The sequence below is a fragment of the Chlorocebus sabaeus genome, chromosome 7 (genome assembly GCF_047675955.1).
Source record: "Chlorocebus sabaeus isolate Y175 chromosome 7, mChlSab1.0.hap1, whole genome shotgun sequence".
NCBI lineage: Eukaryota > Metazoa > Chordata > Mammalia > Primates > Cercopithecidae > Chlorocebus > Chlorocebus sabaeus.
In genome coordinates, this window is record NC_132910.1 from 138,062,386 (window position 1) to 138,067,737 (window position 5,352).

At 39.5% G+C, this 5,352-nt stretch overlaps 2 pseudogenes; both read right to left on the reverse strand.

Annotated features, from left to right (window-relative positions):
- Window positions 1-1,412: 1,412 nt before the first annotated feature.
- LOC140712136 (COP9 signalosome complex subunit 3-like) lies at window positions 1,413-2,223 on the reverse strand (annotated as a pseudogene).
- A 1,807-nt stretch (window positions 2,224-4,030) lies between these two features.
- LOC103236750 (COP9 signalosome complex subunit 3-like) lies at window positions 4,031-4,581 on the reverse strand (annotated as a pseudogene).
- Window positions 4,582-5,352: the final 771 nt, after the last annotated feature.

Below are 5,352 nucleotides of genomic sequence, written 5' to 3' on the forward strand. Positions count from 1 at the left end.
AAAATTGGGCATATTTTTTGACCTAAGAATTACATAAGTAGAAAAATTTAAGGAAGTAACTCTAAATTCAGAAAATCCTTTATAAAAAACAGTGTTCATGAAAATATTATTTATATAGAAAAGAATCAAAGCCTAATTTTCCATCAGAAAGGAAATAATTACTTGTGATATAGCCACATGATTGAATAATATGGACTCATTAAAATGGCTACAATAATCTGGAAAAATATTTAAAATTAAATTACATCAAAAATAGAGTATAAAACTATTCAACAATGTTAATAATACTTTCTTTCAAATTGAATTATGGATTTTTTTCTCTTTTCTAATTTTATGCATTTATTATCTTTTAACTACTATATACTTGTTTTATAGTTTAAGAAAAATAAATTGCTGAGTTCATTGCAGGAATCCTTTTGGAGATTATGCTCTGAATTACTTTGTGGCCCAAGAGGTTATATCATGTGAACTCAAGATAGCAAAGTACGGTTTTAAGAGCTCTCGGATGCAAGGGGGCCCATTAAAGATTCTTTGTCTAAACCAGTCAAAGGCAGAGGGGAGGCAATATGTGAAACTCTCGGCCATGTGTAGAGATCTGTGTGTCTGAAGAAGTCAGTATGACTACAGCTTAAACAAAAACAGATGGAATATCCGCAGATGAACTGAATATATAGACAAGGAACAGATCAAACTTGCCCATGCTCCTCCTCAGGGAAATGGAAAGATTTCCAAAAAGTTTGTAAAGAAAAATGACAATATTCAATTTACATTCTACAGAGATCATTGTAATAGTTTAAAGGACCGGGGATTGAATCTAGGAGACCAGTTGAGGAGTTATGGCTATAGTAGATGGAGGTAGTCATGGGGCCTGGATTATGATGGGGAGTGGCAGTGGAGATGGAGGGAGGTAGAGATATTTGAAACATATCGTGAAGATAAAATTAGCAAGACTTTGTGATGGATTGAGAGTGGGAAATAAATGAAAGTGAGACATCAAGAAATTTACTTTGATTTATAGTTAAGAATTTTGTGTTTTTTTAAAATCACAAGTGACTGCTGAATTTGATTACTGTTTTAGCATCTATAATATGATTATATGATTTTCTTGTTATTTCTGTTACTATGACATGTCATATTTATTGATATTTAAATGTTAAGCCACTTTTGTATTTTCAATATAAATTTCACCAGGTTGTAATGTAATTATTCTTTTTATATATCACTCTTAAATTATTCATTTATGTTTTGCTTAAGGATTTTTTACCTATTTTAAGAGAGATATTGGGCTATCATTTTCTTTACTTATCATGTTCTTCTTAAGGTTGGCTATCAAGTGGTGCTTGCCTCATAATAGTAGTTTGGAATAATTTTTTCTTTTTCTATTCTTTGGGAGAGTTTCTATGAGGCTGAGGTTATTTCTTTCCTAAATATTTGTAAAAATTGACAGTTGATCCATTTATATCTGGAGTTTTCTTGGTGAGAATGTTTTTTAATAAAAGACTCCATTTTTCAATAGATAACCACATCTTGTATTTATTTGTTTCAATTGTGACATTCAGGATGTCTGTTAGTTTCAGTTGTAATGAGACATTTATGGAATCCTCTTCTTGTGACCTCATACTCTGGTTACACCTTGGGGATTCACCGTAGTCTCTTGATCCACAGCTTTCAGTTGCCCATCAAGTGCTTTCTGTGGCCCCTCAAGTGCTTTCTGTTTCAACATCTGATCAGTGTTATGAAGCGTGGCTGGGTTATATATTATAATTTTCAGGGCCATTATTAAAACTAACCATACCATTCTTTTGCTTAATACTTGCAAAAATTTCATCATCTTCTATCATGCTTTGACATATTTTTCTGCCTTTTAAGGTCTAGCTATCTGCACATGTTTTGCCAAACCTTGTAAGGATAGTGCTAAAAAGTCTTTGTAAGCCTTTGAGTGTTGTTCTTATAAAGAGATAACAAGCGTTGCTTCACCAGCCTTTTTTAGTTTTCGTAAGTAATGATTTCACTGTGCTTGTCTACCAGGTTCAGATTTTGGAGTTCTGAGGGATCCCTGGTTGAACAGACTTGTGCTAATTCATAGTATGCATTGCTAAGGAGCTTAATGAATCCACCAGTAATTTGAGATCTATATTTGGTAGCTATTGTACTCTGACAAGTAATATCAAGAAAACTATAATCAAAAACTATAATCAACTTTTTACGTGATTCTGAAGTCATCCTCACAGAGTTATCAAGAATTCTCGACAGAAATGTGGTTATAATTAAGCATTTGTCTGGCTGCCCTTTGACCCACTTCCTTGAAACTGAAAGTCCTGTTGCACTGGGGACTGACCACTTGCATCCCCACTGTTCCTATAGGTAGGATATTTGACCTTAGAATCACAGGGCTTTTGCTTAAAACAGGATCTCTGACACTGGAATCACAAAGCTTTTGCTTAAGAGCTGCTTAAGCAGATCCTGACTTCCAGCAGGACAATAGAGGTCAATGGGTCTCAAGGCCCCACAGAAGACCTGAATGAGCATAAGAATACGGTTTCTTCACCTGCTGGCCCCATGACTTCACCCTGTACAATTCAGCCAATCAGTGATCTCTACACTCCAGCCCATGCCCAAACCCTTAAAATTCCTAGCACTAAACTACTCAGGGAGACAAAGTTTGAGTTTTCCTCCTGTCTCCTCATTTGGCAGCCCTACAGTGAAACCTCTTTCTCCGCTGCAAATGGCTATATCTATGTATTGACTTGCCACACTCATGGGGCAACAAACTTAAGATTTCAATCCAACATGATACGACAACCTGACATGGCAAGAGTGGGTTCAGCTTGTTCAGAAGGTAAAGGACTCTTCAGCCGGTGCAGGTCATCCCTCATGAAAGGAGTAACATAAACAGTTCTTTGCATCATTGTTTCCTATTTTACAATGTGCCTAGGATTTTGTCTTTAATTCAGATATGGTAATGCCAGTAGATCAGGAGTCAAACACCATTGAAAAGATAGTTTGGGCCGAGCATGGTGGCTCACGCCTGTAATCCCGGCACTTTGAGAGGCTGAGGCAGGCAGATCACTTGAGGTCAGGAGTCCAAGACCAGCCTGGCCGACATGTTGAAACCCATCTCTACTAAAAAATACGGCCGGGCGCGGTGGCTCAAGCCTGTAATCCCAGCACTTTGGGAGGCCGAGACTGGCGGATCACGAGGTCAGGAGATCGAGACCATCCTGGCTAACCCGGTGAAACCCCGTCTCTACTAAAAAAAAAAAATACAAAAAAATAGCCGGGCGAGGTGGCGGCGCCTGTAGTCCCAGCTACTCGGGAGGCTGAGGCAGGAGAATGGCGGGAACCCGGGAGGCGGAGCTTGCAGTGAGCTGAGATCCGGCCACTGCACTCCAGCCTGGGCCACAGGGCGAGACTCCGTCTCAAAAAAAAAAACAAAAAACAAAAAAAACAAAAATTAATCAGGTGTGGTGGTACAGACCTTTAATCCCAGCTACTCAGGAGGCTGAAGCAGGAGAATCACTTGAGTCTAGGAGGCGGAGATTGCAGTGAGCCGAGAACACGCCACTGCACTCCAGCCTGGGTGACAAAACAAGACTCCATCTCATTAAATAAATAAATAAATAGAAGAAAAGATAGTTTATCACTCATGGTTCCCAAGAGAGGGGCACGACACACTGAGGGCCACAGGAGGAGGCACAGGGGCAGTCAGGAGGGAGAAGGGGAGGAGAAAGTATGGACCAGGGCCAATACTGTCCTTTTTGAGGCAGTAAATGATCGAGGTAGGGTAGAAAAGCTGAGAGGTCGTAGGATTGGACAGTTGGAATAATTTCAGCAGACTCTGGGACATGAAGGTCATCCCTAGTTATCTGGTACCCTCCTCTGGGGCGATTTAGGGCAGGAGGAGAATGCCCTGTGCTGCAGGAGCCTGATGAAGGAAAGCGGATGTGGATATGTACTTGGGATTTGATGGCTTGCATACCACAGGTGTGCTCACAGGAAACTCGTTAGCCTTCTCTAGGAAATTAGCTAATTAACAGTCCCCCCACCCCCAGGTCCACAAGACTCCAAATATGTCAAAGCATCGTAAAATACAGAAAGTAGAAAATATGATTAATACAGCTCCATTCCCTTTACAGATATCCGTCATAACCGTGTCAAATGCTGAAAGGGCAGGCTTAAAGCATTTTGCCTGCAAACAAAGCTGGCAGAAATCAGCATGTATTCAGGTCAGCTGGTTTGTATTCATCCGCAGCTTGTTCTAGCTCCTCTAAGGATGCCAAGTCCTCCCAGGGGCTGTTTTCTTTCCACAAATTCATTTGTTAAGTGATGGCATAGTCCAGAAAAAGTATTTGTTGCATATTGAATGTGCTCCCCATCACAAGCACTGATGAAAAGTGAACCCTGTGAGAACCGTGTTTCCACGTCAGGAACAGTCGGCATGGAAAACCTCGCAAACAAAACAGCAAGAACCCTCAAAAGATGTTCCTGTATATCAGGAGCCCCAAGCACAATACCCAGATGATGTAAGTTCTTTGCAGGGAATTCTCCACTCCAGTCAATCAGTTCACAAAGCTGAGTCATTTGCCCTTGAGTTGAGAGCTGTGGTTCATTGGTCACATATTGCTTTGGGGCAGTCATCATTCCCTGATACAACCCAAGTGGTAGAGGCAGCTTAGGCAGGACTAGGTGGCCACTCTGGGAGGAAGGACTGCCGCAATTTAGCAGAGGGATTCAAACATTTTTCCAGGAGTGGATAAGCTAATTTACAAGGGACCGAGACAATAATCCAGATTGTGTGGCGCTGGCAAAAAGATAAACCTGTAGATCAGTTGAATAGAATTGTGAGTTCACAAATAAACTCACACATTTACAGTTCATTGACTTGGACAACAGTGCCCAAAATCAATCAATGGGGAAAAAATAGCATGCACCAAATGGTTCTGGGACAACTGAATAGATATAAGCAAAAGAATAAATGTGGACCCCCTTGCTCATCCTATTTATAAAGATTAACTCAAAATCTACCATAGCCCTAAATCTGAGAGCACCCCAAAAGCACAAGCAACAACAGCAACAAATATAAATTGGACTACATTAAAATTTAAAAATTTAAAAAATTAAAAAATGTCTTGATACCATCAAGAAAATGAAAAGACAATCCAGAGAATGGGAAAAAATACTTGAAAACTCATATATCTGACAACGAACTTGTATTTACCAACACTATGTAAATAACTCTTACAGCTCAATAATAAAAAGACAAATAATCCAATTTAAAAAATGAGTGTAGAACCTGAACAGACATTTCTACAAAGTAGATACACGAATGGCCAATAAACACATAAAAAGATG